The sequence below is a fragment of the Argiope bruennichi genome, chromosome 2, assembly GCF_947563725.1.
Source record: "Argiope bruennichi chromosome 2, qqArgBrue1.1, whole genome shotgun sequence".
Taxonomy (NCBI): Eukaryota; Metazoa; Arthropoda; class Arachnida; order Araneae; family Araneidae; genus Argiope; species Argiope bruennichi.
In genome coordinates, this window is record NC_079152.1 from 53148346 (window position 1) to 53174129 (window position 25784).

Here is a 25784-nt window from a genome sequence, read left to right on the forward strand (position 1 = left end):
TTTTCTCTACTAATAATAAAGATGAATGCTTCTGTTTTGGCATTCCTTATGCCAGGTCGTTTAATTTAGAACTCAAATTTGCTACATATATACTTTGGAGGAAAGGAGGATTGATTTTTTTGAATTCTTAATTAATTAAATACCAAGTAGGATTTTGATGTTGTTCTGAAAAAATTTCCAAAAATTAAAAAGCAAAAATAATTTTTACATCGACATAAAATTTAAAAGTTATCATTCCGATTTCACTGTATGGTTTTTTCTATTTTTAATAATTTTTAAATAATATTTTAAGCATTTTTTTTTATCGTTGAAGTGAAAATGAAATCTTTTTCATGTTTGCTATTAATGCATCCTCTTTGCTTCTTCAATTTAATTTAATTTGATTAAGATTCTAAACTTTATATTTTTTTAAAGTTATTATAATATTTATGTTATTTCCAACATGATATTTCAAATTCAAAATAAATACATAAAATTATTTGATATATTTGAATATTCATTTTAAATAATTAGAACAAAAAAATTAGAAATAGTCCTTTGTAATATCTTGATCCAGAACGAACAAATAAGAGAGTAGCGTAAACAGAAAATCCTTTTATTTACAGCCTTATATATGCACAGAAAAACAACTTGTTCTCATCTAGGTTAATATTATTTACAAAATTCACCTAGCAATTGAAAGTTTAGTCATGAAATAATCCCTTGATCATATCGAAGAATAGACACCAAAAAGACGCTAATAGACTGTTATCTCGAACAGCTATTCCAGGTTCAGCTCCAAAAATCCACCTATCTTTATCCGGTGGATCCTAACACAGAAACCCGAATCATACGGAGCTCCTCACAAAATCAGAAACACCTTCTTCAAACCCCGACGTCTCTAGGAATCCTCCTTCGACGCCTCTCACTGATCTTCTCTTTTTTCTCGCTCTTTTTCAAGCAAAAAACCCGCATTTTATCTCCGTCAGATCACTGTCACTGACTTTCTCAATGTGAACTTGAGTTCCTTAGCATCCAATAGCTGCTCAGCAATTCTTCCTCAATTGTCTGCAGTCAATCGTGGGAAGGTCTGTTAATGATCCATCTTTGTAGCTGACTCTTCCCAAACATGTGTTAATTATAATCAATTCACAACTAACACCAGCAAAGGCCAACTGACTTCGATACTTAATGGCAACGGTTGCTGGTGATTGATCGTTTCTCGAAGATTTAAGGAGTCCCTTCATAATGGGAAAAAGTTTAGCATTGAAATGTTTTGAAGTTCTTCACCCTTGAAGATATGATGGATCTCTCTGAAACGACGAAACACATCTGTGGTCCTTTATCTGGATATAACAAATGGCCAGACACAATGATTCTACTGGTAAAGTGGATTCTCATCTGGCGCTCCGTAAGGCTTACCTATGTTTGGATTAACAGGTGATGTTACATCTGGCCCGAATGTCAATTACCGTGTGTGGAAAAGGAAAACGTTATACCTTGTTTCATACAATTTCAGTCAGGCTCTGAATATCCAAGAAAAATTTAATATTTTGTTTTTATTTTTATTTTCACTGTTTTAGTTAATGCTGTTAATTCAAATGTAAGCACAATTGAAGGCAATATTTTTGTGTTCCTGCGTATCTCAAAACTTATCCTTTTAGTAACAAATGCCGCTATCCATCTAAGAGAAACCATTGTGCACAAAATCAAAATAGCATATATTTGAGTATTTAAGTTTCATAAAGCATTTCTAATTTTTTGAACAAAAAAACAGCACGTCAAAAACGAAAATTATTACTTTGTGTGAGTAAGACATTTCTATATGTCTGATTGGGTAATTTTTTTAAAAAAATCACTATTTAGATGCAATGTTTGCAAATAAGATAAAATATCTTTCAAACAAAGTGATTTGGTACTATATGTTACACGATAATATTATGATATAATAAATCGTAAAAATAACACTCTATTTATAATAGTAAAAATAAAGCATCTAAACTTTCAAAAACGCGGGATGTAATAGGAAACGGACTGATTACCAATCTGCGGAAATCGAGGGATACGCAGCTGGAGGGTTAAACAAAAAAAACATGTAGATATATACTGGCTGCCATGCGTAGTACGTGGGTCACTGTAAAATGTCATAAAAGTTAAAAATTCTATTTGGCATAAATGGAAAGGGCTGCAAAATATTTTTTGAGCACCGACGTAAAATTTTATTTGGATAAGATATCATCTTCTGACTCTGGAATGACTTCAAACAATGCATAATTAAATAAATAATTTTGTAAATGTTTTCATTATTTTTTTTTTCTTTCTTTCTTGGAAATGTTTGCAAATATGTGTTTGAAACCATCTGAAATTGTATGAATAACATTGAGACATTATTATGAAAAACATAATTTTTTTATAAATTTAATAAATGACGCAAAATTATTACATTAATATTTCATGCAGCTTGAAAATATCTTCTTGCTATCATATTTCAGCATGACTTTTAGTGATTCAGTTTGGGTTTTTAGTACTTAGTTGCTATCTCAATCAAACCAACTTCCAGGATAACTCACCAAATCAGAACCACGATTTTGCACGTGTCTAAGGCACTGAATTGGGGATTTTAATATTGGCGACATTGAATTTTATTCAATTCCGTCAATATGGGCACGATAGAAGTAAGTAATGCTTTATTTTTTAATCAAGTCTCTTCGCTCTGATTTTGCACAAGCATAGTTGGAGTTTTTATCAGAGTTTCCATAGATATTGAATTTCAGCGTGACTTTTTAGTATTTCAATTTGGTGTTTTTAATACTTACGCTCTATCTCAATCATGCCAACTTTCAGGATTACTCACCAAATTGGCAATCCCAATTTTGCACATGTCTAAGGCACTGAACTGGGAATTTTAATATTGGTGACATTGAATTTTATTAAATGTCGTCAATATGGGTGCGATAGACGTATGTAATAGGTTATTTCATCAAATCTCCTCGCTCTGATTTTGCACACAGTGTATTTGAAGTTTATATCATAATTTTCGTAGATATCGAATTTCAACGGGATTTTTAGTGATACAGTGTGGCTTTATCGATACATATGTACTATCATAACCATGCCAACATCCAGGATAATTCACCAAATTGGCAACCCCGATTTTGCACTTGTCTAAGGTACTGAATTCTGAATTTTAATAATGGCGACATTGAATAAAATTCAATGACGCCAGTGTTAGTGCGATAGTTCGTAAGTTACCGGATTTTTTAATCAAACTTCCTGGCAGTGATTTTGCGCGTAATGGAGTTGTAGCTTCCTTTATAGTTTTCACAGTTCTCGCAACTGTTTGCGCGTGGTGGTTAGGCACAAAATGACTGTTCTTTTTTCTGATTTTTGACCAACAAACAGTTGTATGCCATTTTCAAGTATGGATTTCAACAGTGCTGGATCTTATTTATTCTTCTGGCGGTCACTGATGTTATTGTAAGATGGTGTTCGAAATTTAAAATAGGGAGCTAAAAAATCGCAGTTTGTTTTCCTGAATGCTGCGGACTTTCAAAAGGCCTTTGATTGTTCACTTACGTACTATATAGTGTTCTGAGCATTCAGTGAGTAAGTGTTTAGTGGAGCATGAGAAGTAACTGCTTCTTTGGATTACTGGATCTATTTTGACTTTCATTTCTGGAGGGAAATATCTAGCTGCAGCGAAATACTCAGAGAAATGCCGTGCTCCATTTTTCAGGTAAGTGATAATTTTAATACCAAACTCGTTTGTAACATAAACTTTCAACACATGCTTTTTTAAGAATAACTAATGTCTCAAGAAGATATTCCATTGAAATATACAAAAGTAAAATACGATTAGCTCAAACTAACAGTACGTAACAACAAATTTTGCCGGTCAATTTGTTAAATAAATTTCGATTAAATAGATTTGTTTAAGCTTCTGGGATTATTCTTTACAAATCTAATTGCATCGTGCTAAAGCTTTGAAGGGAAAACCGGAGAAATTCATTTGAAATACTTTTAAAACGTACCATCGGTGTGATGATTTCTTCAGCATTTCTTAGTTTTGCCGACACTCCTTAAAATGTTTTAGTACCAGATTATCTGCTATCAGTATACTCAAGCAATAGCCGGAAGGGTAATTCTTTCATAAACAATAGGCATTAATTCACTTAACGGTTCATCTGACATGTTTTTCAAGTAAATATATGGCACCTCCATATTTACCAGAGTTAATGTTCGTATCATGATACCCAAGAACAAAATAAAGATTATGTACATATTTCAATTCCCAGCAAGAAATCTGAGATTGCTTACCCTATGCATTTAGATGTACTAAAAGCTGGTGCAATTTAATCTAAATACTTCAATGCTCGCTTCCTTATCAAACGAAATATGCTTTTGAGTAATGCTCTGTGTTTTTTGTCGTGTTTACCGATATAATTAAAATCTTATATTTCCGCTCACAAAATACAAAGTAGTTATTTACGGGACTTTCTCTAGATCTATGGTTATGTTTATGTTGTTTTTTACGGTGAACTTTAATTTTATTAATAATTTCCGAAGTGTAAAATAAAAATACCGAAACTACGGCTGCCCAATCTATTAAACGTTCTTTAAAGTAAAGGTTATACTATTTACAGAAATACTCTTATTGAAAAGAGCTGTTCATGCTGATGGTTTAAACTATGATATAAATACGTCGTTGCTATCCGAGTCCCCTTGTGATTCGATTCATATGAAATCAATACTCACGCATTGGAATTGCTGTGTGCTTTCTTTTTCAGGCAGAAACCGTGACTTTTGCTGTTCCGTTTTTTCCTCCAAAATGGTCATTATTTTATTCTTTATAACGATATCTAAGGAATCGATTAACATTTCCCCAGTAATTCTTTGATCGATTAGGAGATTTTTTTTTCTCGCGCCGTTACTCTTTTGTACATAGGGGAAATCAAACTCATTCTATGATTTTAAACTTGCAGATTGAAAGGCGAAGCAGTATTTTTCTGTTATGGTGGCACTCTTCTAACTTCGGTATTTTAGTATGAGACTTTGAAATGATATTACAATCAGAACTACACTGAAAATGAGGGCAACACATATATAGCGATTAAATTTCACTTCTATTTCGATTCTTTCTATTATCTCAAAACAACTGCAGTGTTTTCTGGCTGTTCTATTCTACACGCCTACATTAAAGATGCATTCTTATAATCATGATGAATATCCGATATTTGTTCATTGTTTAAACAGTAAATCACCTAAATAATCACAAACTTGATATCAAACCGAAATCAATCCTTCTACAACTATTACAATATTATAATATTTCTATTTTAAGACCATTTAACATCCTTTTATCGCTGTATCTTTAAAGAATGTGAAAAAAATTCGGCTTGCAGTAATGCGCAGTTACGTTTGTTGGTGACGTGGCATGGATTACATTATTGAAGCTATTATGTTTTGAATATTAGTAATATATGCAGTGCAAAGTATACCATTTTAAACACACAAACTGTTGAATTTCTGCAAGATTATAAAAAGCATAATTCTTTCTAAATATAGATAAAAAAATATATGGTACTAGAAGAAAGACTTTGAAATAAGAAATTAAAGAAATATTAAAAGCATTTCGTTCAGTTATTTAAGACTAACAATTTCAATTATTTTCTTTAAAATAAATATTTCAATATTTGCTTTAAAATAAAAAATTTAATATCATTAAAAAATTTGTAATTTTTTTTTTATTACAAAAAAAATATTTTTAATTATGATCGATTTTTTGACATATCATGATCGTTATTGCTATATTAATACAAAACTAATACCTTTTACAATTTATTTTTCTTCTCATTTATTTTTCATTTTGATGCATGAGCTTGATCTTAATATCTGATAAACATGATGTGATGCATAGTATAATTCACCGATTTTATAACTTTGCTTTAATAGAAAATACTCGGAAGTAATTGGGAAGAAAATTTCCGAAATTTTGCTGCGAAATTGTATAGAAATTTCCTGTACAAATTCTGATTTCTGTGACACAATTTCAAAAATCTGGAAAATATTAAAAAAAATTATTATTTGTATATGTAAAAATAAACCTCATTGCAAATAATCCAGTTTATTTTTATAATACACATTAATATTTAAACATGTATTTTAAAGCGATTTCATTAGTAAAACAAGAAAAATATTTTATATATCTAAGATATTTTTACATATCGAAATTATTCTCATTATAAAGTAGAACTTTGAGACGGTTCAATTAGATGCATTCAAATGTCGATGAAATTTGATATTAAGTCGTGCTCCAATTGGAATCAGTGCAGGCAGTAATTCAGATTTTAATGCCAAAAATTGTTGGAATCGGCATTTGCAATCGGCTCATTGTTAGAAAATAGCACTTTAATTGTATTGGGTGTTTGCACTCATGTCCGAAAGAATTAAAAATCTCTGAAATAAGACTGATTTGCAAAAAATGTAGTTTATATAGTTTGTATATATGTAAGAAAACCTGTTATTGTTGAAAATTTTATATATTCCCCACTAATTTATGTGCAAAATGCTCATAATATTTTGTTGTTGTAATGAAAATCCTTTTTCCTATGTACTTTGACATTCTAACATCTTAAATTGTTTCTAAAGAATACCGATGAATGAAAAAAATAACTATGTAAGGCGATAGAATGAAAAGCTTTTCACCCATGCCTTTTCCATTTTATTTCATGACTGAGTCATAAAAAGATATGCTTATAATTAAAATTTAACTATAAATATTATGTTAAGAAAATTATTTTGAACCATTCGTTATGTTTATTAAGTAATTTTGAGTAAAAGCTAATTTCAAAACTATGTTTTTGATTATTTTATCAGTATCTCTGATACTTCTTTAAATAAATTAAAACATCTTTATTCAGAATTTAAAAAAAAAACCTCCTGGTTTGTAAGCTCAATAAAGTAGAAATTTTATTATTTATTGAGATAATGGAAGATCTGTAGTACTGAAATATATATATATATATATATATATATATATATATATATATATATATATATATATATATATATATTAGATTTAAAAAAAAAGCAAGAATTTAAAAAAAATCAAAAGTAGCAGAGCCTAAATCTTAAAATGTATTTTAATACGAAAATGTGGTATAAAAAGGCAGTTATTCTATAGTTAGAATTTGAAATGAAGTTTATTTTATATAAAAAGGAAATCATAAAAGGTGAGGGAAGAAAATCTAAAACACATTCTTAGAGTAAGAAATTATTCAAGTTGAAATTCTGTTCCTCCTAAAACATAAATTATGCGACACTAGGCAAGTATAAATTTCAAACTTTGATATTCTGCTTGCATAGAAAATATAATCGGAACCTAATTGGAACCATAAAATACAGCGTGTATGCGTTTTTTAGCACAAAAATTAACTTTATAAAAAATGAAATTATTTTGTAGAAATTGCTCAGTACTATGACCATACATTCATCTCTTATTTTAGCCTGATACAAATGCATTCTGAAATCCAAAACTATTTCGATAAAAATTGCAGAAATTAGTAAAATAAATAACTAAATTAATATAAAATTGTCTATTTTACAATACATTATCAATTCACTTTATTTTGCGACTCGTCTTCGTTGTACTTGAAAAAATGAATTTTAAAGGAAGAAATTACCAATTAGAATGAAATTAGTAATAATGTATAGAATTATTCAATTTATAATGAATTTCTTCACAATCTTTTAACTCTATTTTATTTAAATTTTAAAAATTCCGTTGCATGAAATAATGGTATTTGAATAGAATATACACGAAAGAAGATTCTCACATTTGGTTTCCAATTTATACAGATCTAACCATTTTTATTTCCCTTTGAAGCTATCTTGTTAGGAATTCATCTTGATAGACTAAATATAACTGTGTGTAATTTAAGTTTGTCTTAAAATATTATAAAATATTTCGGTTTAAGTGCAGTTTAGCGTGCCCCCGAGTTTATCGCCAATATGGCAACCCAACAAAATGATCTTCTAGCAACCCTAATGCTGTTTTGTCTACTACTTTTTACAATGGCTGAATTGCACATGGACTACAACTATTTTATGAAAAATATTAAATTAAAAATAATAAAAAAATATCTATTAAACATTTGAATTTAGTTCTGCATTATAATTAAGTTTTTTTTACTACTAATAAAACACTGCAATTTTATTTTTAATGTGAATACGAACAGAAAATATTCTTTTGTAATTTTTAACTATCGGTATGAGCTTTAAAAAAAATTTTGAATTCTTACTTTAAGAAATCGTTTGCAATGAAATTCCCTGCACTTTTAGCGATTATTTTTCTCATCTGATGGTTTCCTTGATAATTCGTTATGTTGCTAATTGTTCAAGAACGGATATATGGTGATATGGTAAATGGGATGGCAGCAAATATTTTGAATCTGCAAAATGGATAAAGGGTGAGTGGAATATATATATATATAATATAAAATATAACGAGTTGATGAAGGGAAGAGGGTGCTTGTTTAAAATTTTGTATGGAGAATGGTTTGATTTCTTCTTTCTATTCTTTTGATTATGTACTATTTCTGTTATCCACAAAGTCCTTATGTTCAATGTGCAAGCGAAACTACTAGGATCCCTCTATCGCCGCTAGCGAAGCCGTAGGATGTTTTTTTTAAGTTAAAAAATTCTGCCGAATGCATCGATGCTTCAGATGCCGAAGTCATCACATGCTCTAAATTTTACTCTCTACACAACAAACCGGTCTGAAAAACTTCATTTCAAAATTGTTAAGATCTCACATAAAACAACATTGATCAATAAAGATAATAATTTTAATACAGAAAATGGTAAAGTAAACCGTTATTGTTTTCCGGAAGTGTTTATATTGTCAAACATCTTTATTGGCGACTTGGCATCCTTGACGCAGCAAGAGGCACACAAATTACACGTTTACCAATATTTCTATGTAATAAAAAAACAAGTTGCAAAAATATAAATAATCACATTATGCCTTAAAATATTTCTGCTTCATAAAAATTTGAAGATTTCTGTTTATTTTATATTTATACATATAAAAAATAATTCGCATCATACTTTTGTTAAAATAACTGTCTTAACAACGGTATTCATTTGAAACTCACAGTTCACATTCCTTCAAATCACCGTTTGTTACAAAAAAAAATAATTTAAAATGATTCGTTTTTCTTGAATCAAGTAGCATGCGTCGAATTTTTCAGTCAATAACACAACACATTTGTAGCTTACGGCTTAATTTAATCTACTTTTGAAACATCATTCCATATATTCCAGAAACATTTGTATAGCAATAAAATCAGACCCGTTTGTTACAAAAAAATATTCATTTAAAATGATTCGTTATTCTTGAGTCAAGCAGCATGCATTGAATTTTTCAGCCAGTAAAATAACGCATTACTAGCTTGCGAGTTACTTTAATCTACTTTTGAAGCATCATTTCGTATATTCCAGGGACATTTGTATAGTAACAAAATCATTCCACGAGAAAAGTTTACTCTGCCAGAAAAGCTCATTTAACAATTCCATTACTCTAATTGTTGTTCCTGTTTCGAGTCAGATGTCATTCTGGAACAAGGCATGCACTTCGTTTGTTAGAACATTATTTTTATCAAAAGTTTAGACTTGAAATTGATTGCGAGACTTCGTCAGGCAGAAATTCTTGTGGTGTTTATAATGGATAATGCGTCACATGAATTCATTTATCTTGTTTTAGATGTCAGTTTAGCGACGAAATTAAAAAGAAGAAATCTTAACCAATCTTTCGCATGTTTCACATTGTATTTTTGAAAAGCTATTAAATTGTTTATCACTAAATAGTAACACTGTTGTAAATAAGCGAAGAATATAAGATTTTATTAAAATCAGGTTACATTGTATTATCTAATATTACACAATGTTTAGAATTATTATTAACATTTATATTGAGAGTAATAACAATAGAATTGTACCAAAAATTTTAAAATTTTCTCAGAATTCATTTAACTTGAAATTTCTAATTTTATCGATACTTCGTTTTAATTTTAAAAAATAGTATTAATATCATATTCCTGATATAAATTAATATGCTTTGTTTCCATTGATGAGAACTTAAAGAAAGATTAGAAAGGCTCGGTTTTAGAATTTGGCACTCAAATGCAATATGCATTTCACTTATAAAAATTAAATTAAGTAAAAACGATTTTTTAAAATCTTTTTTTATAATATACTAAAATATTTTAATATTTTCTACTTTTTAATTTTAAATTTATAATTCATTACTCTGACTGATTTGGAATTTCATCGAATCAAATTCTGATAAATTGAAAAATTAGCTGAAAATTAAACTCTGGAAATATTAAAACAGCTTCATAACATGTAAATATGTTAAGAAGAATGCATGAATATACGAAATCTCAATTAGAAAGCTTCAATAAGTGAATGAGGAGATGATGACAAAATTCCATTGTTACAACAATTAAAAGTAAGTTATGGGCAATTTTTGTGGATATGAATCCTAAGTAAAATAGCAACTGTCCCAATTTAGTTGTAACATTTGACATTGATTACAAAGTTATTTTTGTTCAAAAACACCGAGTGTGCTAATCACCAGAGGGCGCTACAACGTAATCGAAGCAGTGCGATTATGAGAAGGAGGATGCACGCTTGACGAATGTTATGGATGTCAAAGACGAAATTCATTGCATTTTGGCTATAATGTTATTATCATTTATGCTTAGTGAAGCGAATAACATATATGCCAAATTTAAACTCTATTAAATAACTGAAAATTAAAGATGTCTTATCACTGGATGAACGAGATCACAATATTCTACAACTCAGATATGGATATTTCAAATGACGTTTCGATGTTCTGTATTATATGTTATCAGTTAAATTATATCATAACTGACATTAAAGGACAACTACGAAAAATTCAGAATTAAATTAAGAGAAAGTTTCGCTGGCATATATTACTGCTTAATGTATGCTTTAATCGCATATCATATCGTTTCCATCCCTGTGTTTTTACAGAATTAGTTTTAAAATGTATATGTACAATTAACATTTTATATGTATAATTATGTATATTAATTATACGTATAATTAGTATTATGTATGTATAATTATGTATATGTATAATTAACCCTTAACATTTTTATATATCCATACAAAATGTTAACATCAATTTCAATTGTCAGCATAGTTTTCTTATTATAACACATTCCTGAAAACATTTTGTTTATTGAAAACGCATTTAAACGCATTCTTCATTACCAGTAATCTTAGCGCTTATTATTAATAAATTAAATCAATCAATAATTTATTTATTTATATTAATTAATTTACTTATTTGTGATTTCAACTTTTTTTATGGATTTTCCTCATTAAATTCAAGTTTATATTTTTCATTACCAATCAGGCTTTAATTTCAATCGCCATTCTTTATTAATTAAATCAATCAATGAGTTATTTAATTATAGTTTCAATTTTTTTAAATTTATTTTCCTTATTATCGATTGTTTTTAAAGTATAGAAATTAGTAATTGCAATTTATATAGATTCCTACAATTTCCGCACGCATTTAGTTGAATACGCTGAAACGATTCCCACCAGATTTCCTAGAGTTTTAAATAAAGATGTTTTGCACTTGGAAACGACATAAAATCTTCTATTCTCCATATCTTGGAATGAAGGAAATTTGGCTGATAATTGTGCCAAGTAATAATATACTATCATTCTGGGATACAATCCTGCAATAATATATATATATATATATATATATATATATATATATATATATATATATATATATATATATGCAATCTAAGAACTTCATACATTGTGTAATCCATGAAATTATTAATTACTTTATCTAATGCATGAAAATTGTTAGCTAGAGCCTTTTGTCTCACTTCTATTACATTCCGCTTTGAAATTAACCATATATAGACTTAGTAGGAAAATAATAATTTTATTAATTGATTTTATAGCTATTATTTTTTGGTTTTTACTATCTGTATAATTTATTTTTTGTTTGCATTTATATATGTATATATATGTTACCGTTAAAGTATGAAATCCATTATTTTATAAAGTACCTAGTTATTCCATGAAATAACTGATCGTGTCCGTTAAAGTGTAAAATAGTTTATATCATATATCTCGCAAGACAAGTACATTTACCTTCCACCCCTACTGCATTTGTGAACTACAACTCAAAGTTCAGGTACTGGTCAGGGATTTAAAAAATGTTCGTGTAAAACCCAGTGTGTCAACAAATTTTTTTTTTGTTTTAGAAATAATGTTCTTTGTAATACCAAGTGTCATTTTAGTAATCCTTGTTGTAACAAATGATTTTATGGTAAGTTTCCATAAATACCATTTTATACTCTGCATAAATTAGATAAATTGCTTCTTTTTCATTTTGTCTATCATTAGTTTAATTTCATTTTAGATAAATTGTTTATTTTACACTTTAACTGTCTTTCATTAGTTAATTTATAGAATACCTAGTTATTTCATAGAATAACTAGTTAAAGTGTCAAATTAATAACATATTACACACTTTAACGGGCACGATCAGTTATTTCATGGAATAACTAGGTATTCTATGAAATAACTGCATTATATACTTTAACGGTAACATATATATATATAATCCCATAATGCTCATTCAAACAATCAGGAATATAATAAGAAAAATTAAGTCATCTATAAATCAGTTTTTAACGTGTCTGAATGCATTTATAATGAATTCTTTAAATGATGATATATTTGTTTTATCGCCTTGTCTAAATACTTATATTTTAATTATAAATACTTATATTTTACTTTACTTATAATACTTATAATAGAAAATATTTCCATTTTCGAATTTTTGTGGAAAATAGATTGGATAAACACTTTGAAAAACAGAAATATAAGGGAAAACAACAGTCAAAATAAAAGGTTTTGAAAAATATAAAAAGTTGTTTTTGGCTGAAAAATATAAAACAAAAAAAATAACCAGTTTAGAAATTTATCAAATGATTCGTTCAAACTTCTTCAGATAACTTAATACATATATAATATACTGTCCGAGATAAGAAATAATTGCAATTTTTATCCAGTCTTTTAATAAGGGCTGGAAGTTCAACTGATAAGTAACAAGAAATTATCACTATTTTTTCTTTAAGAAACATTTAAACATCAATGCATTTTCTAAATAAATAGATTGCTTATTCTGCAGTTTCTGAATTGCAAAACATATTTAATAAATTTTTATACTAAATTTGTATTCATCGACACAAACATATTCATATTTATTGGCATAAAACATTTATTCAAAATATATTCCTAATTTATATGGTCTTTCTTTAGAAGATTTTATTGATTTTTAAATTTGACAAAATAATATTTAAAGATGTAAGATAGCGTTAAAACTTAAATTATTCAAATATAAATTCAATATAAAAAGGAATGATAGAAAATTAAAATTAAAGCTGTTTTACAAAGATTATTGTCTAGAAATTAAGAATACTGTTTGAAAAAATTCTCCCATATTTTCACCAAAATTTGAGTTTAAAACGCAATTACCTGCTTGAAAGATAAATCTTCTATTCATTTGTGCTATGTTTCAACTTGAAATAAAGCATAAATAATGCAAAATAATGAAACACATTACATATTAAAAGGTCAAATTAAAAATAAATGAAAGCAAAGCACATCATTTTTCAAAGTGCCAAGTGTATACATATTTTTTTTTATTTAAATTCATACTCAATGTCTTTTTAGAAGCGTTCGATATTATTTTATGGACTTTAAAATCAAAAGCTAAGAATAAAATAGTTAAAGATTAAAAAAAACAACAGTAACTCTATTTTGAAATTCATCATTTCCTTACGAAGAATGAAAATTCAAAATTTTAAGCCGTAAATAATGTCAAAACAATTCACAAATGATATCTCAGTTTACACATTTGGAAAAAAAGGTATATCCTCTTTATGAACATCAGTTTACTTTATTCAGACTTCTTTAATTGTGACAAGTACCGTGTTTTTTTGTTTAGTTATTATGCTAATCTTATTAAAAATAAGCAGCTTAAACTACCTTATAAGTCAAGCTCAAGTTACATATTTTAAAGAAAAAAAATAATTAGTATGAAATCAATGTACTGCAAAAGAAAATTGCGAAATTTAAAGTAATTAAGGTTATTAAGCTTCTAATAATCCATTTATAGCTGTTTAAGGGTTAATTACTTGTTAAATTGTGATAAATGAATCTAAGGTGTATATAAAATGCTGTTTTTCTTTTTTTTCACAAACTGAAGTATTTTCTAGACTTTTAATGTTTGCAGTTTTTTGGTTTAAGGAAAAGCAACATTTAGTTATTCATTCTATCAACACATTACACTCATATTATCGTCATAAACTTTTACATGAATGAATAGATTGATTTTATTGAATGGTCTACATCCGTACTTTCATTTAATTAATAACTTGTTTCAATAAAACTAATAATAACTTCGTTTGTGTGAATAGTTTTATAAGAAACTTCAATAATCTTAAAATTATTGATAGCACATTGCCATGTAGAGTGTTATTGTAATTATGTTTTTCATATGGACAGCTTCATTTTCATTCCCAGTTAAAACTACATACGGCAATGACAACGGTTGCATTTCGATAAATGTCCTAATTAAAACAGATTCCTAATTAATTTTTATTATTTATTTTAATTCTTTACTGTTACGGAGATGCTATTATTCCCAGGTTATACATGACGTATCGGCGTGAACAAAATAATTGTCTAACAACACTTTACATATTTCAAAATTTTTCTTGTCCAAAGTCGATTTGTTACATTGGAACCGGATCGGATCATTTTTTTTAATCTGCAATATATATATACATGAAATATTTGATAAAAAGTGTTGATGTAAATAATGAACATGAAAATTTAAATGAAAAAAATCACTACTTTGCATAGTTGAATTATTTATGGCCATTTCAATTTTGACTAATTTAAACTAATAATTATACCTTAAAATTATTGAACTCAAATTTAAATTTGATTACATTGTTCTCTCACAATAAATATTATTTGTCTTTTCAATAAATATTAGATCTCTGTTTATATATTTAGAATGTGACAGATGGTATTTTTTTGGCATAAAATTTCACTTACCATGAAGGTTCACGTGACAAACTTTTGATGATGCCAGATTATTATTATCAATTATTTTTAGATATTCATTAGATTTAGATATTTTCTTAAAAGATAATCTTAGTGATGCATCACCATTTGTTTTCCTTTGCATCAAAAGTATCATTTTTAACATTCCTTAACAACATGTTTTGATCTTTATAAATACTTTAGAATGTTTATGAAACTACTGGATGTTTAAATAATTTTAGTTTAAAGTACAATTAATTAAATTTAAAATTTTAATTATATTTTTACAATATTTCTATTTATTTAAAATACAAAGTAATAATGATTAAATTTAGTCTATTCAGAGCAATCTGTAACTTTAACTAAAATTTATAGGTTGAATAATGAAAAAACATGCTAAAAAATCAAAACAATTCAGCTAGGGGGCACCTATTATCAAATAGAAACTAGTTGTAAGCTTCTATATAAGTATATTTTTATTTTTTATATACTGTTTAGGGATTTAAAGCATAATCTTCAGCATGGATCCCGTCATGAAAACGTATCAAGGGAAGACGAAGAACAACATGTTCAACAACTGATCAAGTATGATCTCCGCGCATACAATGTTATAAGGTCCTTCAGATCAGCAAAACTTAAAATAATCAAGCTCTTTGAATGACGCCATTGCCAAAAAATCACGCGGAGTGAGATCGGGTGAACGGACCGGTTAAGGAGCGATAAATAGATGGCTAATTACCCTGTCATCGGTAATTTGTTGCCACAAAAACAATTTCATATAGAGTTGATTAAGTGAAGGGACACAATTCTGTATCAAAACAATATAATCTATCATTGTCATTGCTGAAGTTTAATTATTACAAAACTGTTGAGCATGTCATCGGCACGCCGTTACAGAGCATTATACAAGGCCATTTTAGGTATCTCATTCAAAGAAGAATGGCCAAAGGTAAGTTGTGAAGTGAATTCTCACCAGCCAGTAATTTTTGGCGATTGAAGAAGAATTATATGGAAAGTACGTGGATTTTCCATAACCAAAATTCAATAATTCTGGGTGTTCATCATTCCGTTAAGATAAAATGTGCCTCGTCATTCGAGATGATGTTCCACGGCCAGGAGTCATCCATTTCTATTCGGGTATTAAAAGTCAGTGCAGAAATTAATTGACGTTCAATGTCAGTATCCAGCAGTTTTTGATTGTGGCTAATCTTATACGAAAAAAAGAGGCCTACTTTCCTTAGTAGCTAGAACTCTCGTTCTATTTTCATGACTGACGTGCTTTACTGATGCCATAAATATTTTTTAGTGGATGATCAACATTGGCCGTTGCTACATATGAAACGACTTCTGCACTGATGAGTCTTCATCCTCTGTCACGTTATACGTATAATGGCCCAGATCTTTCAAATCGAGAAATCATGTCTGTCACACCTTATGGCGACACTGGCATCCGTCTCAATTTCTTTTGACGTCGAGATTCACGACGAATTGTTACTGCGTTTCTCGATTAACACACTTTCTGGTAAACTAATCACCATGACTGAAAGAATGCTACTCGTTTAGTTACCTTTACTCAGAACATAAGCTAAATACCCAGAACATACGCTAAATCTCTCTGCTTACTCAAATCAGATTGCTTTCTTCTTCACTTGCAGTGCCTTAATTATATATCTTTGCACGGCTATCATAATGTTTCAAAATGGGAAAAAAAGTGTTTTAAAACTCATTCTAATCGTCACAATGCTTGAGAGCTGCCTAAAATTTTAAAACTATATATTTATTTCCAATCATCCACTTATTAAACTTACCTTTTTGATAATTCTAATTCGAATAACTTCTATTTATTGAATTGTCTATTTTTTGGTGAATTATAGTGAAAGGAATTCGGAGATCCTTAAAAAAATAAATTTCATATCTCCGATTGATTATTTTGTAACTGACGGCAATGGATTTCAATTCTTTTCCCATAAGATTGTGTACTTGTATAAGACAAGTTAGAAGACCAGAAATTATATAGAAGTTTACGGTACAGTACATACTCTATTATTATTATTTTTTTACTGAATAAGCAGAAAGTGTTTCATTTTCATCAACTTCATATGCAAGAACAAAGTACATTTACCATAATGTACTCTGGGGAAGTCTTATGCATCCGAAAAGATTTAGGTTTTGATGTTTCATTTATTCCGTAAGCAATAAGTTTCAATAAGCAAATTGAATTTTTAAAAAATGCAGATTTATAGGGCTTTGTTTCTTATAAACAAAAGAAGGGGAAACAAATATTCAAAACTATTTCAATTTCATTCAATATTTCACAATATCATTTTTATCTGGTATTGGAAAGGATGCAAAAGTTATTGAAAATATTCAAATTTTCTTAAGTTATTTTCTGCCATCCACAATTTTTATTTAAATCTAAGCAGAATTCGTATATTACTCAAACTAAAGGAAATTGAACGGATAAAATTAGCAGGCATTTTAATTTTGACAATGATTTTTTCAACAATTTTATACAAATATTTTAAACTGTAAAGATCTTGCACTAATAAATTAGAGTACTTTTTAGTTCTAACAAAACAATTAAATTAAAAAATATTTATAATATTAAAGTCTGAGTAATTACATTTTGAAGTGTACATGTACCACAAAAATTAATTTATCGCATTTGTAGATTAGTTGACAATTTTATCTAGTTTACTTGCTAATGTTTATGTATGAAATAATACATTTTATTTTGAGATATAAACTATATGTAAGTTCATTTTTTTGTTAGATATGAAATAATTTTTGAAGCATTCGTCAAACTCATAAGATAAAATAATTTCGTTTTTAAATATACAGCAACTTCCATATTATATCATTATTTTATATTCATTAATTCTTAATTAATTCTAAGAATAAAATCTGAAGTAAGCAATAATATTCTGGGATACCTTAATATATTTAGCTCATTTTATTCTGAATGACAAAAGTAAATTTCACATCCATCGGCAAATGTTATTAATCAATGATATGTAATTAAATTGCAAGCGTTACTACGCTTTTTGAGAAAGAAGTTTTAAATTTTTAGAGACACATTTTTATTACGGTTAAATCAATGGAGCAGCTTATTATACTTCAAATTAAAGTGGACATTTTTTTTTTTTTTTTTTTTTTTTTTTGCAAATTTTTTTCCCCTATACTCTCTATTGATTGTTACTGTCTTTAGAAATTAATTTTCTAGATTTATAATATTTTTTATGAATAATTTCCGAATTCTGATATAGTTTCTCTTTTTAATGATTATTTAGAAATCTGAGAATATTGATTATGCATTGCAGTAACATAATTTGCAGCACTTATATTGATACACTTTTACAATAAGGTCAATATTAAGCAAATTTTGCAATATTTTTTCATAACATTTGTTACATTTAAAAAAAATAAAGTTTTCAAGGTTATAGAATGTTTCCTTGCAAATTAATATAAATGGTACAATTTATTGAACATTACACTAGTTTCTAAATTAAAATGGTCTGTTTAAATCATAATAATAAATGTAATGAACGTTGTTCATTAGATCTGATTATCACGTGGCATTTTGTCCTTGAATACAATAATATCCTCGGTACCTTCAAGTTGTTCTTTCAGAGGTATGTTGTCAAAAGTATTAACACATGCTTATAAACGAGTTATTTTTTTTCTTTCAAATTTTGTGTTTTTATTTATGAAGTCATTGACTCCATGTCTCTGAAACTGCTTTTAATTTGAATAATTCTAAAAATATAAAGAAATATTTTAAAAATAACATTTTAATAGATTGTATTCTTCATTCTATTATTTAACAGAATAAACAATAGACAATAGAATAGACAATATAACAGATATAATTCCGTTATATATAACCGAAGAAAATTCTCATTAAAAGATTGTTTAGATTTTTCTTGTAACATCTTTCCAACATTTAATATTATAACATTTTTCATATTACTATTTTTGGTAACTATGTGATCTCCAAAATGTATAGCGTTTGCAAAATAAATTCCAATGCTGTTTACAAAAGACAAAAAAAGAAAAATAACAATGGAGTCATTTTGACTCCATGTCTCTGGTCGCGTGAGGAAATTCCTGTCTTTAGTTACGCGTTAACTTCAAATATGCAAAACGGTATCACGCAGTTCAAACTGATAACAATTTAATTTCAGATGTAAAAAATTGTGAACTAATTGGGAAGAATTAAACCTCTTTTTAAATATTTCCATTATTATACATTTTAACATCTATATCAGAATAATCAGCAATTCCTTTTCGACCCTCGATGCGAAATATGAAATCGTAGATTGTTGATTAGTAAGAATAAAACTAAAATATATATCTAATTCAAAAAAATACTCCTTAGAACGATTTAAAGTTTCAAATTTAGGTCCGAAGTTAACGTTTACATTTAAAATACAAGGCAAGTTTATAAAGTTTCAACACATGATTTATATTATAAATGTCGTTTATTTTATTCGAATAATAATAATGTGCTAATTACAATATATATATATATATATATATATATATATATATATATTAGGCAGTGAAATTTAAAAAAATGGGACACAACTAACTGAAATATAATCTAATTAGATATATTTCGAATTATATTTTCTGTCTAACATATCTATCTGTCTATACATAATCTATGTCTGTACATATCTAATTCGAATAATATTAATTCGAATTAGATATGTACAGACAAATATTAGGTAATTTTACGCAGTTCAAAAATTAATTTTAAGTACATAAATATTAAAGTGGACGATAAGGAGAAAAATAAGAGAATATGTATTAATGTTCCTTTATAAACACCTTCGCAAAAAATCTTTGGATACAATTTGCTCTTTAATTTTTTACATAATTTTTTAGCCAAAATTCTAAATTGAAAAGGGCAATTTTTCAAATTCATTTGAAGATTGGAGCCTACATTTTCAATGAACTGGAAAATTATTTTTTTTTCAACTTGTGTACATGATGTTATTTTTGAATATTCTAGGTATCAAAACGAAAATTTTTTTAAATAAAACTTTCTGAAATAAATTATTTTTAAAATATTTAAAAGTTGTCATCTGAAAATAAATAAAAAAAAATAACTCCAAATATTTTAAACTTTTAATCTAAACTTTTTCTATGAAATGCCATTTAATTTAAAAAAAAAACTTTTTATTATTAACTACATGCAGACAGCTTACAAATGTACAGGATACAAGTATCTTATAAATTTATAATTATAGTTAAAAAGATTTTACAGTGTTCAGAAAACTATCAAGCAAATCCATACTATTGATATTGAGAAATACAATTTTAGATCTAGAAGTGATAGTCAATTACAAGGAGTTAAATTTCTGAAAGTTTCTGAGCTTATCTTTTTAATAGCAACCATCAAAAAACTTTAAAAACAATTTCTTATATAAAGTTCTTTATGCCCTCATATTATCTATACATTTGATAAAAATAAATTTACACATATAATGTGGATGACAGATATTATAATACTTCCTAATAATGCTCAGGATAATAATTAACTCTTTCAAAGGAAAGCAAATTACAAATTTAAAATAAAGATCATTTAAAATTATAAAAATTTCTTCGATTTCTTAAAATCGCGATGATAGCTTTCTTTAAAATGTCATCTCTTTTATTCTGGCACTTGCAAGTAAACAAAAAAAATATTTTTAAGAAGACAGATTCAAGCACAAATACATTCCAAGGCATGCGAACAAGTATCAAACAATTTCAAACTGATAACGTTCAATTTTTGATATAAAAGTAATAAAAGGAAAAAGAGAAGAAGCAATCGAGGGTGCAATTCTAAACGTTCCAGTAATCACCAGTTTAAACGTCCCCATCAAAAAAACCCTGGAAGCAATTTCCTGTTTATTTTAATGAACAGGTCCTGCTTTTCCTGTGGAAGGCCGAGTTATTAGTCGTTTAAAAGGGAGATAGCGTGCGCGCAAGTGTGTCGGTGTGCGGCAGCTCCTTTCCCTCGGATAAGAGGAGGTGGTGAGTGGTGGTTGTTCATCCCCAAAAGATTCTCCGCTTCCGAACCTTCATTCACTCTCCCAACGCACGATCTGCGCGACGCTTGTTGTGAGGGCCTCTTTCTCGACGCAAGAAATTCCTTACAGAAGAAAATACAACAGACGATGCCGATGAAAGAAGAAAAAAATAAATTCTAGAAAAAATTTTCAATTTATTTTAGCCTTCATAAACTTCTTTGACGATAAAATTATTTGGACGCTTTTTAAAGGGCGGGAAAAAGTTTTTAGAAGTTAGAAATAGTTAGAAATTGGTAAGTACATAGTTTTCTGATAGCTTTTCGAAGTGTATTTAATGGCGGATTATATTTTGACTGATTTTAATCGAATGAACTTGTTATTAAATTAAATATGTTGTTTGTGAAAAGAAGTGAAATTTAATATTAATAAAATGGTCAGTAAATTTCCAAAATGAAGAAAAAATTGTAGATATTAATTTTTTTTTCCCTTAAGAATATATATTTGCTATAATCATTACAAATTCATGTATCTATTGTATCACCAAAATTATTATTATATTGTTAATTAATTATTTATTTTGTGAGTTTCAAATTTCTTTAAACATGCTGAACTATAAGCTGTGTTTTCTTTAAAAAAAGTTAAATTCTCGGAAACTTTAGAAAATTTTCATAATAAATGCCTTAAACCTTTCTTTTCACAAAAACCTTAAATGAAACATTTTTGTTCAATTGAATTAGGTACTTTAAGGAAACATTTGTATTAAAACAGACAATACATTTTTTTTTATCATTTAGTGTTTTTAGTATGACATACGGACATAATTTGTAAAATTAAATGTTCTGTATATTTGTTGATTAAATTTTAAAGAATAGAATCTGCGATTTATAAATCTAATTATAAACTCATTTTCTTTTTTCACTGAATAAAAATTGGAAATATATAATTTTAAAACGACTGGAAATTTAATTTTCTTTCAAAAATTTATGTATAAATATATTGTTTTAAATGTCTACCAGAATAACAGATGGATGAAAAGGTCGTGTGTTTCTTTAATATATATATTCGGTTTATATTTTTTTAATATATATTGCAGTAATTTATAGCATTTAACGCATTAAAATTTTCATCTTTCGAGCGTTTTTATTGGAATATTCATTATTGTTATATGTAATAAAAGTTAATATTATGAAAAGTTGATTTTCAATGAAAATACCTGACTGTAAATCCATTATGTCATTCGAATTCTGTTTCACCTCAAATCTTTGATTTGAGGCAATTGTAATTTCTTTTTACTATTATATTGTTATAAAATTAAAATAATCATTAGATGCAATACGCGTTTGAGAAAACGTTTGAAAACTTAATTAAAAGTCGATCACACAAAATGAATGTAATAAGCAAAAAAAAAAAAAAAAAAAAAAAAAATGAAGGAGCAAATTCAATCTATGTGTGAAATATTTGATTTCATGCTTAGTTGTTTTAATGCGAAGATAAATTTATTTATTTTTACTTATTATGTGTCAAAATTGTCACGAATTTTTATACCCGTTATTTTCTAACTCAATTTTTGTATTCCTCATGGTTATAATTAAATATTAATTAAATCTTTCCTAAAAGGATATTATTATTATTATATATAACCGTTTCCTCCTGAACTGTCTAATTATTGTGAATGTATTTTTAATAATAATGTTTTTCTCATAATCTTGCTACGACAAATATTTCTTTGAAGTCTCAATTTAAGATATCTGAAGCAATCAAACGATTTATAAAGTGATATTTGTATTCTATACTGAGATTGAAATTTATAAATTAAATGAATAATATTTATATGAACTATAGTTTTTATTACATATCTTCGAAGAACCGCATTTATATCATAATTATTAAATATCTATAACATGATTAATACTTTCATGGTTAAAAGTTTCAAAGTTTTCAACAAAAGAAAAGCTCAAGGAAAAATAAAATGTAAAAAACATCGTATTTTATCATAAAGATACCATCGTCGTTTATGGTGAAGATAGTCTCTGTTGAAAAGGATCAAATACCAAAAACGTAGATAAAAAAAGGAAAAAAAAATTTTTTTCACCATAAACTGAAATTATAATTATTTATCCCTAGCGTTTATCATCTCGTATCTTGCATCTCATCATTAATATTTCATAAAAATTATCATTAATTAAGAAGATGAAAAAAATATTGCCATTTAAGAAGACATTCAGAACCAAACAAATTTTTAAAAATATATCACATGATTGTAAAAAAACTGTGAATTAAACAGAATTAATAATAAAATATAGATGATATTTTGATCATTCGTTTTCTTATTTGGTAATTGGAAAAAAAAAAAATCACTTGAATTTAAAGATATCAAATCTATTTTCTCAAATAAATCAAGATGGATTTCAAATTTAATCCAAATAAGTAAATTTACGGGTTATTCTTAATTATAATAAGACAGAATTGTTTTTACAAAATTGCCCACAAATATGAAGACATAAACGCCATAGACATTTGAATTGTTTTGCCTAATCTGAGAGAAGAACAAATTAATAATAAAAAAAAAATAACTGATTGGCCGGAGTTTTAAAAATGCTCATTATATTTATCACCCATATCATTAAAAATGTCCCCTTTTTTACTAGAAGATTTTAAGCTGAATCACTTCACTTCATGAATGTGCTTGATCCGTCGTATTAAAAAGTTTTGAAGAAGTAATGAAGAAAGAGAAAATTAAAGAAAAAAAAATATTGTATCCATTTGAAGAAAAGCATTTGCAAGGAAAAAACAATTTTGTGCGCTGTGCATTAAGAAACAGACAATTTTGAAACAATTATGAAAAACATAGGACTGGATCTTTAAAAATATATATTTAACTTTGTTTCAATGTTCATTTATTAATAATTACACTAATGTGGAATACTATTAGCAGAAGTTTCCATTAATGTGGAAACTTCAGCCTGTCCACACATACTAACTTGTGCGTGGACAGGCTGAAGACACGACGATGGATTGTAGCAGATGCTAGCTCATAACATCTTCTGCAAAATTAATTGTTCCTCATTTTATTTCGGTTAATTAGTTGAATTAGTCAGATTACTACAGGGACCAGTTAGTGGCGATCCGGAACGTTGAGGATCTGTTGCATGTTCGTTTAATTTATAGTTTCTACAAGTTGATACTACGAAGTATAAAAACAATTACTTTAGAGAACAAAATATAAGAATTAGGTTTTATAAGTTTTAAGCCAAGAAAAAAAATATACAAAATATTATATTCAAAATGCACAGTGACGAAATTGTTTAATTTTTCGTAGCATCTTTTAACAAAATTTAACTTATAATGATATAGAAAAGAATATCGTATTACATATACTCTCCTATCTTGAATTCTATAGAATGTAATTTTGGATAATATTCATAAAAGTTCGTTCTGTATTATCTGCTGATTCCACATAATTCATTCTCATTATAGCGTTCCATGTTATAATGAGGTAAAAAATAACATATGCAGAAATATTCATAATGAAAGTAATGTCCTAATCCAGCGCAAGATTATGCACTATTAGACGATACGTAAATGAATAATACTGATTTTAATGGTCCTATGATGATTTTCAAATGGATTCATTTAGGTATATTCGTTTCTAATTCTGTGAAAAATTAAATAGTTCGTTTGTTAGGGGGATTTCTTCACGAAAACGTATTTTTAGAATATTTTCTATTGGGTACGTTATATTTTTTATTCATATCAAATATCTTTCTACATCATTTTTTCAAAACCCATATATTTCTGAAACTATTTCTTCCTGGAGTTTCACACAACTATTTATTCTTCATAAGTCCAGATCAATTTTAGATGTGCTTTAAGGAGAAATAGTTTCGTAGAGTTTTAGAGTTAGAATTGGTCCGATTTCAAAAGAGTAAGGATTTAACTTCCGATTTCCTGTAATTTTCTGCGACAACACTCTTCTTTTTTCTCTCCATGTGTTCAGTATCTACAAGTACCAATAAAAAGTTTCTTTCTCAAGTTACTGAAATCGTTAAAGTATCAAAAAAAAAAAAAAATACTCTGTGAGCATCCGTTACAAACAATGAGAATTTACATTTGAAGGAAAGAGTTCTTTTTTCTCTAAATGTCGTGGAAAGGTAAAACTATTCTTAATTGTTAACTGAAGTATTGTCTGCTAAAAGGTTTGTTTCAGACTTAAAAATATTTTCAAAGTTTTTCCTTACAATACTAATTAGTGTGAAAAGAAAATTTTTTAAAGTGTTATGTTGAAAATTTCCTAACAACTTTAGTTTTAAACAACATTGATTATAAAGCAAATTGTCTACAAACACAAAACAGACATATTAATTTTTTTCATTATAGTACATTCAATTTAGTTTAACGTAAGTTTTTTGAAAAGTTGTCTTAAATTTATTTTATTCATAAAGCTTTTTGGGACAAAATTGGTGAATTTAAAAATAGAAGCAGTTATGCAATCCTAATTATATACCATATTACGTATTTCAGGTTTACTAGTAGAAATTGTATCGAAGAATATTATCATCCAAATCTAAACCAAATACAATCAAAACAAACCAAATGCAATTA

The 25784-nt window shown here is 27.3% G+C and overlaps 1 long non-coding RNA gene across 1 annotated transcript in view; it reads left to right on the top strand.

Annotated features, from left to right (window-relative positions):
* The first annotated feature begins 3328 nt into the window (after nt 1–3328).
* LOC129961548 (uncharacterized) overlaps nt 3329–25784 on the top strand; it is a 193338-nt gene continuing 170882 nt past the window's right edge. Inside the window, exon 1 of the long non-coding RNA XR_008783794.1 lies at nt 3329–3715. This is a non-coding gene — a long non-coding RNA (uncharacterized LOC129961548). The remainder of the gene's footprint in view (nt 3716–25784) is intronic.